The sequence below is a fragment of the Camellia sinensis genome, chromosome 10 (genome assembly GCF_055761805.1).
Source record: "Camellia sinensis isolate YWXY chromosome 10, ASM5576180v1, whole genome shotgun sequence".
Classification (NCBI taxonomy): Eukaryota; Viridiplantae; Streptophyta; class Magnoliopsida; order Ericales; family Theaceae; genus Camellia; species Camellia sinensis.
Window position 1 is genome coordinate 163,147,456 of NC_138970.1, and position 13,384 is coordinate 163,160,839.

At 32.4% G+C, this 13,384-nt stretch overlaps 1 long non-coding RNA gene across 1 annotated transcript; it reads left to right on the forward strand.

Moving 5' to 3' along the window:
• Nucleotides 1–7,746: 7,746 nt before the first annotated feature.
• Nucleotides 7,747–9,804, forward strand: LOC145801773 (uncharacterized). The gene is made up of 3 exons (XR_014343429.1): nucleotides 7,747–8,073; nucleotides 8,686–8,775; nucleotides 9,530–9,804. It is a non-coding gene; the product is annotated as an uncharacterized LOC145801773 (long non-coding RNA).
• The last annotated feature ends 3,580 nt before the right edge of the window (nucleotides 9,805–13,384 follow it).

Genomic DNA, 13,384 nt, shown 5'->3' on the forward strand with positions numbered 1-13,384 from the left:
AACATATGTATATATAACAAAATAAATCATAAATTAAACTAAACACCCTAATTTATTACCATAAAGTTACCTTATTTAATAACATTTCAAATTAAACATACATATATTTAGATACAACAAATTAAATTAGAAATTAATCTAACTCCCTTAATTTATTATCATAAAATTATCTTCATTAATTTTTAATTTTTAACCTAATTTCTTATTTAATAACATTTTAAATTAAACATAACTCTGAAATTTATTTAAAATTAAAAATTTAAAAAGAAAATTAAACAAATCATAGCAACAAAAATAAAATTTAAAAAGAGAGGCAACAAATAGTAGATGTTGCAATATTCCTAACAAATTGTAAAAAAGAGTAGAAATTTTTTTAAAAAAAATTCAACAATTTTTTTTAAAAAAAAGATAGGTATTTGTATATATAATTTAAAATGTTATTAAATAAGAAATTAAGTTAAAAACTAAAAATTAATTAAGGTGATTTTATGATTTAATTTTATGACAATAAATTAAGGTAGTTAAATCAATTTATAATTGAATTATATATATATGCATATGTTTAATTTAAAATTTTATTGAATAAGATAATTTTTTGATAATAAATTAGGGTGTTTAGTTTAATTTATGATTTAATTTGTTGTGTGTATATATATATGTTTAATTCAAAATGTTATTTAATACAAAAATGGGTTAAAATTAAAAATTAGATTAAGATAATTTTATTATATGATTTCATGGTAATAAAGGTGTTTTGGATGGTTTGGTTAAATAATAACCTATTTGATGTCATTTGCCTATATAGTGGATGCAAGGTCATTTTGGTATTTTGAAAAAGCTTTTTTTTTAAGCAAAAAAATATAAAACAAATGTATACATGTGCATCATACGCTTGCAACTCACATCCTATATTTGTTTGGATAGAAAAATTAATAATTGCATATTAATTCAAAATCATAGGTACTTGTATATATTCAAATTAAATGGAGTAAAGTGCTCCATCGTCAAAGTGCTTTTTACCCTAATCTTTATTAGTAATATAAAAGTAAACAGTGATAGTCTTTCGTTTAGTTGTTTTGTGACACTTTGGTCTTCATGATCATCAGAAGCCCTCCTTTCCAGGAATACGACATTCCATATGTCGCATAGGAATTATGACTCGTCAACAATGCATATTTGCTAAAAGGTAATGAATTGTTCTCTTAGAGAGAGAGAGAGAGATAGAGTTATGTTAGTTACCAATGAGACATATGCATGAATTTGTAAGAATTTTTTAGGATTCATATGATGATGAATTTATTGACAAATGGAGTCTGAGTTTAGTTGTTTCCTAAGATGCACTTTAATTGATCGCGTGATAGTTTCGCAATTCATAGGTTTTGAAGTGCTTGAAGACTCGAAAAATAAAAATTTGTTAATGCAGATCTTTTTTCATTGATCATGAAATTGAGACCTAAATTCCGTTCATGAAATGTAAAGGATCTATATTCAAACATGGAATAATATTAAAACTCACATAACAAAGCTTGATATAGATCCCTTAATTATAATATCAACAGGTTGGCCTGGTAGTTAAGACCTAGAGCTTGGGATTGGCCTGGTTGTCAAGATCTGGTGCTTGGGGATATACTCTCTCCAAAGTTTCAGTTCTAAAACTTCTTAGCATTGTTTGATTAACATGAATAATTATAAAGCGATTAATAATTCCATTTATTATGTATTTGTTTGCATCTATTTTTGTCAAAATTCTCTGTCAACAGGTGTCAGTTTGGGACACATGCAATAAAGTCACAGTTGGAGTTCTTTATTAGTCAAAGAACTATGTGGCATAAAGATAGTAGATACATGTGCAAGAGGGCAGAAGCATGTTATGGGCAAGGATAGTGCAGGAGTAGTTTCATGCATTGAGATCATGGGCTAGTTTCCAAGGGACGTTGATGCTAGTGGTAATTGGGCCTATCGATCATGATCATTAATTGAAGGGAAAATGTGTGATGATATGGTTAGAGGTTTAAAAGTGTTGTTAGGTCAAATATAGAAGGTTTAGAGAAGTTGTGGAGGTTGCAAGCAGCTTTGGGCTTTGGCAGAGTGGTTCATTCTGTCGAAGTAGTGTTAGAGACAATGGGGGACACGTGGCTGGTTTGTTTGAAGGCTTGGAAATAAGAAAACAATTGCAATAGCGGTTGGGAGATAACGGAATGTAGAATTTTAGGAAGTGGAGTAATGGGTCAGACAAAGAAAAGGAAGTTATAAAAGTCAAAGATTTGCAGAACGAAAGAACATCAACAACATAACAATTTAACTTTTATCTTAGGAGTAGTTTCTCTTAACTTAGGAGTAGTTCACTACAGGAAATATAGGATTTAACGGCGTTCATTTAACGGCGCTTTTTTAAACGTCACTGTTTTTAACATTTAACGACGTTCTATAAACGTCGCATTTTATTTTGAATAAAACAGTACCGTTTAGGGAATCGAAGTCGTTTTTTCAACGCCTTCACATGTGTTACAATAATGTTATTCCTCGCTCTCTCTCTTAGCTCTGTGAGAATCACAGAACCCTTCTCTCTCTCTCTCTCTCTCTCTCTCTCTCTTCAAGCCCTCATTTTGAGTCTGGAAAACCTTCAGTCTCAGAGAAACCAATCCCTCAAATCTCTCACTCACCCGATCGCTGGCTCTCTCTCTAAACCCTTCACTCTCAGATATTACGATTCAACCTCAGAGTGATTTCGATTTTGAAGTTCTTTCTCTCTCTTTCGATTTGGAACCTCCATCGCCACCACCATCTGCATCGTTGACTAAGGTGAGCACCATTGTCTACAATCTCAATTTCGTATTCTCTCTCTCTCTCTCTCTCTCAAGCTCTTCCTTCCGTCGATTCTTCTCCTAGGGTTTACATATGTTTAAGATTTCAAATATGAGATTTCTCATTCAAAAATATATGTTTCAGATCTGAGATTTCTCATTCAAAAATATGTTTGAGATTTGAGATTTCTTATTCAAAAATATATGTTTCAGATCTGAGATTTTTCATTCAAAAATATATATTTACGACTTGAAATTTCTCATTCAAAAATATTTGTTTGAGATTTGAAATTTCTCATTCGAAAATATATAGTCTTTCTTCATTAAAAATTTTCATTCGAAACAATATCCTTTTAGATATGAGATTTTTATTCTAAAATACATGTTTCAGATCTGACAGTTTTTATTTGTTTGAGATCTGAAAACTCGCTGAGATTTTTTTTTGGGTATAGTCTTCTTTTTTATTGTTGATTTTTGAGGGAATTTGATTACTCAATGTTTTGCATATATGAATGACATCCTTGATGAGATCTGTTGCTATGTTCTGTGTGTTATCAATTCATGCCATATTCATGGAACAAGTGTAATAAATTATTGACAATCTATCCTTGAATGTTATGAGTTTACCTTCAAATAGTTTATGCCAATGGATTTGTTTTACTATTTTCAACTTATTTTAATAGCGAATTTGAGGTAGTTTGCTATTTGAATAGCAAAATAACAATTTATTTTAAGGTAAAAAATTAATATTTTCATGCTCCTGATGCTGCTAGTTGACTTGGTTTATCATGTATTTGCTAATGTTCAATGATCCACTAATCTAGTTATAGTTGGTAGTCAAAATGCAAAGAGGAGAGGCTGAAAATGATTAGGCTTATTTTAATATACAAAATTGAAAACAGAGACAGAAAAATTGTAAGTTTTCAAAATTAACAGAAACCCTTAATTCAAAAATAAGAGTGTGTGAAGCTCTGTGCACTCTGTCTCTCTCTGCGTGGCTATGTGTGTGGTATGAGACAGACTTGATGGATGAGTGGATGAATAAGAGAGTCATATGTTATCTACATTCTTATTGCCATATTAGGACTTATGATCTCAAGCATATATAGCAGTTCAATTGTTTTTCTACATCATTCTTTAGTACAGAAGCACTTTCATATTTTCGTAACTTCTTGAATCCCTAAAAAATGATTGCTTGAATTTGCTCATACATGGCATTGTGGTGCTACTTCATCTGGCTATATTAACCCTTTTTTTTTTTTTTGTGAACATGGAACATACTCTACAATTTAATGAAATTTGTCAAAAACTCATTCACTAATATGAACTCATTGACAAAAGGTCAAAAAAGAGATAGAACAGTGCTATGAGCTCATTCACAGGCTGGGAATGGGAGTCGTGTATTTAATTGGGGAAAGAGGCAAGTCACTCCATATTTAACCTTCCATGTATATACTTATTTATGTAGATGTATATGGAGTGTGGAACTGCAAGTGAACAACACAAGATACATCGTAGGGAAATTTTATGGTTGCTAAAAACAGGTTCATTACTGAAAGTTTACATTTTGGTATGGCATTTAAAGCTTACAAGTGGAATGTCACTAGTTTGGGAGAAAACTTGTGTGACTGAGCTTGTCTATTTGTGTGAATAAGTTTAGTTTTCAGTACATGTTTTTGCAGACATAGCACAATAGTGTATATTATATTCATATATTCTGGTACAATTGAAACTTAGGTGCTCTGCTCTTGCAAAATTTAGTTCTGATCTTTTTTTCTATCTATACCATTTGGGAATTTTTTATTTTTTATTTTTTATTTGAGCTAGAGAATTAGCAATTCAAATTATTGTCATCAAAAGAAGTGTTTTTAGGGAAGCAAGGAAAATATTGTGGATCAAAGACCTGCTAAGGTTTTTTGACCTTACAACTGATTGGTCCAACCTAAGAACATGAACATGATCCAATGAAGAAGTTAATGGATAGTAGATTCCATCTAGTACATATATGATTCATTCAAATTATATTAATTGAGTTTTTAAATTGGGTAAATATTAGTCGTTGTCTTATGATTTGGCTTTCATTCACTTCTTCATATTTGTATGCATCTAGGAGTTGGTCCTACCATTATGAAAACCTGTGTCGTGGTTTGTGCCTTTTGTTCATTAATTCATCATCTAAGAACGGTGGGTTACGATATTTTGTGATTTTCATCTATTACTGTCAATAAGTTTATCATATTGGTGATTTGAGTGTTTTCCTTTCATATTGTTTTTCTTTTTCCAATGCTTTTTGGGTTAAATTGAATTTCTTTTGCCTCAGGCACTATGGTTGCAATGGTTGGACTCTTCGTTCTTTTCATTTTGGGCACTAGCTGGGCATGTGATGCCAGAGAATTAACGACAACCGAACTCTCTGGTAGAGAAACGGTGACATCTGATGTTTTAGGTAGTTCTCTTTTTTCTTTTTTCCTCTTCCAAATTTATATAATTTTAAGATTTTAATGTTCGCAGCACATGATACTTAAGTATATATCCAAATAAATCAATGTTTTTTGGTTACAATGTTGTAGATAAATCACCAGGAATCAGAAGGCATAATTAAAGCTTCAGAAGAAGTTGGAAGGAATGAAAATGTGTGCACGTTGTGTGAAGAGTTTGCTGCCAAGGCAATTGAGTACCTCGAGGACAACAAGACTCAGACGGAGATCATTACTATCCTTCACAACACCTGTGCTCGGCTGATCCTTTTTTAGCAAAAGGTAGTAACTGACATAAATGCCATTGGATTTGAATAAACTTGTTTGTTCACCATAATCCCTAGCTTTAGGCACTGTCAAGTTTCTCATGCCTAATTTGTAAACACTAATAGGATTAATGAATTCCAATCACCAGCTGATCTCCAAGAAATACAATTATAAATTGTATCTTTCAATTTACAACTGCAAATTACCTTTGTGACTTTATTTTGTTCTTCAATGTGGATTTCATGTCTAAAATTCATTTCTATCTTTAGAACATTTTCTTTCTAGTTGAGGACGGAAAATGATATTGAGTGATAGTTCAAACTCGTAAATTTATCTTATATGTGTCTTGAAGCATAAATATTTCACAATCTATCTCAATGTACATGGATATTTAGTTTTGTTTTTGCCTTTTAGTTCAGTTGGAGATAATTGAGCTGCTTCTGAAAGCATGTGATGCTGTGGAGATCTATGTCAAAAGGTTAGAAACATTTTAGTAGCTTAAGTAAGATGAACAATCCATTTTGTGACTCCAATTTATGCTCGTCTCTTTTTTTTGATTCTGTTATTTCAATTCTTTGGGCAGTGTAAGACTTTGGTTTTCGAATACGGACCGTTCATCTCTGAGGAGAAATGGAGGTTCACCTTCTAGCTTTTATTGGTACTTAGATTCAAGTGGCATCTCTTGTGGTGTATTTTACTTGGAGATACTTTGATGTTTTGTTTATTATCTCCTAGGGAAATCACTGTTACAATTTACATGGCTGCTTTTTTTCTTAATAGTTCTAAGCTGAAACAAATCATGTGTTTGGCTCATCACTAGTCCATTCCATGCATTTAATTTTTTATATTCAGTGAATTGATGATTGAGACATAGTTATAAGATTAGTTGTACATAATTATTTATTTCAACCATCTCATTGCTGATCAGTAGATCATTTTATGGACTTTCCTCTTAATTCCAGAAAATTTTAAAATAAAATGAATTTAGGAGGTATTTGGCTTTGAGTTTGGAACTTTACGGCCAATGAAGTATGAACAAATTGCAGAGTTGCTCAATGGTATTGCTGAGAGGTTTGATTGGGATAAAATAATGGGGGGTGACAACATTATTGGACTCAAACAGGTAAACTTCTCTTCCATAACGTTTTCAAAATGCAAAAACTTCTTCTCTAAATCCATGGTAACTGGTTAGTTTTGAACCCTTTTCCAGTTTATACATTGCTTTGTTATGGATGGTGATGCTCGACTTTTTGGTTCAAAACCAATAAACATTTGTGATTCTTGTTATTCAATTTTGGCTTTTACTTTTGGTGAGTTCTAAATAGCGACTTTGCATTAATTTTGTGCAGCGAAAGCAAAGCATATCACTATAACCTGGGGGGGCAATTTAAGCTTAGTGGTGCCCCTCTGGAAACATTGCATCAAACCTGTGCTGAGGTTAATTCACACCTTTGTCAGGTTTGTGTAAAACTTTAATTTTAGCATATAGATGAAGACATGTAATTATTTTATTATCAAGTCGTCAATTATGAGAAGATGTATATTTGCAATTCTCAAATCATATATAATAGATGGCCTTTTTATCTATTTATGTTAGTCTGTGAAGGTGGGATTTTTATTCTAAGCCTCTGGTATGATGTACAAGGACTTCACCAGCAAAGCTAGCTAGCACCTTCGATCATTTTCATTTATTTATGTTAGTCTGTGAAGGTGGGATATTTATTCTAAGCCTCTGGTATGATGTACAAGGATTTTTATTTATTTATGTTAGTCTTTGAGCATTTTTATTTTCTGAGGCATCCAACCACAAAAATCCCCTATTTGAATGGTAAAATGAAAACTTAAACTCAAATCAGTTGTTTAAATGGTTTGTTATGGACTTGAAAATTCATTGATATAAATCACTAAAATTAAACACATGAGCTACATACCAACAACAACAAAAAAGAACATAAAATCCAATAAAACACTTGAGCTAGATAGAGTCATTTTCATGGTTTCAAAAGAACAGATTTTTTGAAAGGACAACCGAATTCCATGGTTTCATGTATTTATGTCATACATGGTCCATTTTACTTTTTAAATTTATTTTTCATGTTATGCTTATTCTTCTTGGGCAACTCTTATTTATTTTCTATCTTCCTTCTTTTTAAGGATGAATTTCTTAAGCAATATTTTGAGGGAAGAGGGCAGTTTTGATTACAAGAAAGCAATTGTTGATTCAATTGTTATCCTTATAAGAGACATCCCAGATGCCAAAGAAAATGGGCTACTTCACCTTTGTGAATTTTGCGATATCTCATAATTCACTATGTTTTCTTTATTCTGAGAAGAGGAATGGTTAACCATATGTTTGCAGGTTCGTGATAGGGCTACTCTATATCTGAATATGCTTGAAGACAATGGTTGGAAATCGAAAATCTGAGTAGGTGACATTCTATTTGAATAGACAAAATTGGAGCTGGAAGGCTCTGATCGTGCCTACTTTCTTGAAGGAGAAAAGCAATCTCTTCACCAAGACTAAGGTAATTATGGACTCTTTCAGTTGATGTCAGTGTAATTTAGTGTAAATTTAGTAACTTCAGCCTTTCATTATATCTTAGCAGAGTGAAAATTGCTTAACAAATCCAATTAAATTTATGTGTGTGTTATAAAAGCAAGGACCATTGATCTCCATTGAGTATGAAATATCATCTAATTGGTTGGTAGCTATGTCAAGTTGCAGAATAGAATTAGCTTCATTAATTTATTTGTCTATTTTCTTCATGGTTGAGTTAATGAAATGTATGTGTGTGTTTTAAAAACAAGAATATAAACCTGTATATTTTGACCCTTCAACTATGAAAATGTATTACTTTCACCCCCCTCTAGACCACCTTCAAAATGGGTGTACTTGTACGATATAATAGTTGAGGGGTCAATATGAGTGGGTTCATAGATGAGAGGAGTAAAGTGATATTCACTAATAGTTTGAGGGGGTCTTGGGGTAATTGACTTATTTTGTTTCAAATGCTTGATTTTCATGTGCTCCTCTACCCATGAGGTGTATGTGCTGGTTATGTAGTATATACAGCTACATTTTGTTTCTTATGCATCAAAACCATCAAGCTCTCTTACCCTTAACTCGTTGATATTAGTTCCTTTGCAGAGTGGCTGATGTTCTCTCTGATTATCTTGGAGGGATGAATGAAGATTTGATCAAGGATAACTTTGTTATTGTATATGAGGTATTTATACAAAATCTTGTTTTAGTGTTGATCGTATTTTTAAGGAAATGGTTGTAACAATTCTCAACATAACTATCTTCCTAGAACTAGTGTTTTGGTTCAAGGAGCTGTTATAGGTTTTGTGTACATATGTCACAGGGATCTTCTATGATTTAGGATGTTGAAAGCAGGGTTATGTACTAGTCATGAATATTATCTTTTATATACACACATTTAGTAATCAATAACTGGATTGTTTACTCTAGTAGTTGATTAAATGGTATCTTTGATATTGGGTTTTTTTTTTTAATAAGATGACAACTTTATGCATTATAGAGGGGCTCAAGTCCAACCTTTAAATGATTAGGACTGTTTCTATATGTGTGGATGCATGTGTACGTGCACGTTGTTTGTCTTGGCTACATCATACATATTTTGCAATTTGAACGTGGCTACAATTCTTTCTTTTTAATGATTGATATCTGGTGTTTATTTTTTTTGAAAAATTATTGATCTTTTGCCTACTCTTGTTCACTAATATTCATGTAAGCTTTATGTGGTACTTTAAATGATTTATCTAATATTAGACTGCTTATCCTATTTTTTCTACCATCAAAGGATATTCTAAACTTGTGACCATTTTTCTTGAAGAGCCTCACCGTCCTTCCCCCATTTCCTTACTTCAGCTTTCTTCTCTTTACCTTCTCCCAAGGTTGGTCAGTTTTGTTATAACTCAAAGTGACCTTTATATTTTTTGGCTTGCTGCAACTTGCAGCTTTTGGATGAGATGATAGATAATGGATTCCCTCTCACAACAGAGCCTAACATCCTGAGGGAGATAATACCTCCTCCAAATATTGTTAGCAAAGTGTTGAGTGTTGTGACTGGCAACAGTTCCAATGTGAGCAACACCCTTCCAGGTGCAACAGCAACTTGTGTTCCATAGAGGACAATGGACCTGAAACATTCAAATAATGAAGTTTATGTTGATCTTGTTGAAGAAATGGATGCAATAATAAACAGGTCTGTAGTTAAAGATTTCCTGTATCTATTTTCGTTAGATACTCTCTTGGTAATTTCAGTTTTCTTATGTTCTTTCAATGTTGGTAATATGAAATTTGCTGAGTTCTTAGAATGTGTTCTGGGGTTACATGCCACTGATATCGTATTATGAAATTTCATTTTATCATGCTTATCTATTTCTATTGCATTTGCATTGAGATTACAAAGTTGCTGATGCTGATCTTTTCTTTTTTCCTTGTTAGACATTGGTCAATTTAATGCATTGTATGATGTTTGCTATCCAGTTCTGAAAACTGAGTGGAATATGTTAAAGTCTGTGGGAGACGTATCTACAAAAGAGGTACATGAGTGAAGACCATTGATTGTTTGGTCATGTATCTTTGTACTAGATTTGATATTTTATTATTTGTGTTTCCTACTTCTTATGATTATATATCTTTTTTGTTGAGTTGCATTTTATCTGACCCTGCTATTTAATGTACAGTCCAATGCAGGAATGCTGGATGGGGACTGTAAAGGATTTCTGGATTAGCTGTTTGAGACCAACTTTAAGACTCATTTTAGGCAACTGAATGCTAAGATACTAATATGTGTGTTTTGGAGGTTACTTGGGGGGTTTATTTCAACAATGCCTGCAGATGTCTCATTGGTTGGTGATGCCTGTTATTTATTTGTATATCCGTTTTCTCTTTTCCAGGTAGAAGACTGCCCCATAATTAGTAGCTGGGCTAAGTTTTATCCATCGAATTGCTAAATGTGAGCTTGTTTTCTTCCAGGATGATAATAGGAAATGGGTATGCAGACTTCAGGATCGATTTGTTTTCTTTGCTGCATGTCAGTCAAATAATGTTTTCCAGAAGCATCTTCACTTCCTAGTTACCAAATGCAAGATCTCTCCTATCCGATTTTTGTCGAAGCTTTTCACTGAAGAAGGTTGTGATCATGACATCCTCTTCAATTATTTGTTTTGTCGCATTTGCTTTGTTTTGTTTCTTTTGTTATAAGCAAAACTTTTGGCAATTGTTAATTTCATATATCTTGTATTTAGTTTTTAATAAACATACTTGGTATTCTGTTTTAATCTTTTATTTGAGTGCTAGAAACTAATGAAAGCTTTCAAGTTTGTAATTATTTAGGCAAATTTGTTTGCTTTTGTTTTACTGGATATAAGGACTGGATAGGAACTGTATTGTGTAGGCTGCATTTGAACCCCTGGTGAAATTTCTGAATAAGGAATCGCAAAGATTATTTGAAACAAATGATGCTGTCGCCCAATGGTACAGAGATATGTTTGTGGCCAAGGTGCACACACTCTTCTTTCTTATTAATTTGTTTGTTGGTGTGTTGCATTTTTTAGAGGAATTGCTTCCTTTTGAGGCTTATGGTTTCTATTTCTGTTATGGTGTATATCAAAACCATCCGAATGTCTGGTCCTTTATTTCCTATTTTTTACTAATATTTGTTCTGAGAAGATTGTTTATTTGTTATTGACTTTTCTTGCTTATTGTGTCTGCTTCAAACTAATTTTATGACAGGTAGCAATGTCAAATGTGATTAACTAGTTAAATGTTTTCATTAGCTCCATGAAGTTAATATTTTTGGTAGTGACCAGGGTTCATGAATGTAAAATGCCTGGAGCAAAAATGTAGACCTAATAGAAGGCTAGTATGAGCTATAAAACTGTCATGTCAGTTATAATCTGTTATACATTCTTCGGGGCGTCATCTATCTGCCTACATTTTTTTTTTAGTGTCTTGCATATTCTCATTCACCCATGGGTCTACATGCTTCCAGACAATGATTGGAAGATGTGGCTCTAGACAGATATGAACTATTAACTAGAATTCAACCCCAAATGGTAGAGATTTGAGCTTTCTTCTGGAGTTTTGAGTTGCATATTAGCTGATGAAATCCTATATCACTCGTTCATAAACAAATGGAATTAAGAAAGCATAAGTTGTTCTGCTAGTTTTTGGTGATTACTAATTCTAATCTACTTTTATGGTTATCTATAAAATCATGCACCTTTCCACAGCATACCAAAGGCATTAAAAGTAAGGTATGAACCAATTATAGATGCTTTGTTGGTGATGGTCAAATATAGCTCCTTTGGTATTTGCCAAAGTATATGTTTAATTAATTTGTTTTCAGTTTTTACATAATTGTTAGAATGCTCTCCATGTGCTAATTCGATTTACTTCTGTTGCAGCTTACGCGCATCAATGGAAGGTTTTCTTGATGCTTTTATGGAGCAAGTAACCGCCTTTCTGAATGTAAGTACTTAATTGAGTTCTGCTTTCTATGGTATGATTGGTGTCTCATGATTTAATCTGTGCAGGCTGTTAGAGAAGACCTTAGATGTTCTATGGCTAAGGATGCAGAGACTATCAAGAACGAGAGCTGAAGCATCAATAAAGATCCAAAATGTGTGGAACTATCAATAAATGTAGACAAAGACAAATTGCAAGCACAGCTACCTAAGGATATACCATTGGATTTTCAGAAAAAGGTTATTATAGCCAAACATGAGAAGCAAGAAGCCAACTCTGATATTTTCTTGGGAAAAAATGAAACTTACAAGCATCTTATGGGTATGTAAACAGTGGGAATTAACTGCTTATGCAAAAAGGGTTAACTGAATTCTTTCTTCAAGAAGCATAGTGTATGGTAGTTGAACCATGTTTTGAACATATATGTCTTCTATCAATGGTCTAATGGCAATTCATAGAAAGTTCTTAGCCCTAGTTGAACATTTAAAATTGATTATCTCCATTTTCCTGATTTTAGATATTGAAATGCGGTTAACTGCCTGTTTGTATTGCATGGTCTATCTTTTCCTATGGAGTAGGGATAAGGTTGTAGCCATAAATATTATTTTCATGTCCATGTGAGGTTGAATCATAAGCCTCAAAAGGAAGCAATTCTTGTAATTTCTTCACAGCATGGTTTTGACTTTACCAGGATAAGTTATTAGACAAGCATATAGACCATTTTGATTTTAATTGATGTATTTAAAGTCTGAATTGTTTCTATTCTTAGGTATGCAATGCATTGTTTTTTATTTTTAATTTTGTTTTCAAGCTTAGTTTATTTATTATTTTAATAAACATTAATTATTAGTTCTTAATAATTGTTTGCCAGGTTTTTTTTTTTTTTTGTTCAACCATATAAAATTAACACAATCTAAAATTTAAAAAAAAAAGGCTATGGCGGCGTTTAAAAAACGTCACTATATCCCATCCCAACGGTTAGATTTTTAAAATGAATAAATGTCTATGACGGCGTTTTCAAAAACGTCGCTAAATGTCAGAGTGACGTCACAGCACAGTTAGGGGAGGACATTTGGAGGCGTTTTTAAAAACGCCGCCTATACTAATATAATGACGTTTTTTAAACGCCATAAAGTTATAGCGACGGCCGCGTCATCGACGTTTGGTACTAAACGCCACAAAAAAAATTAGCGACGTTTTTAATACTTTTAGCGGCGTTTAAAAGTGAATTTTCCAGCAGTGGTTTCTTAAATAATTTGTAACTTGTTTCTCTTGTAAACTTAGATAATTTCATCTGAAATTGTCTGTGTTTATTTCTATTACTTCTCTTGTAGATG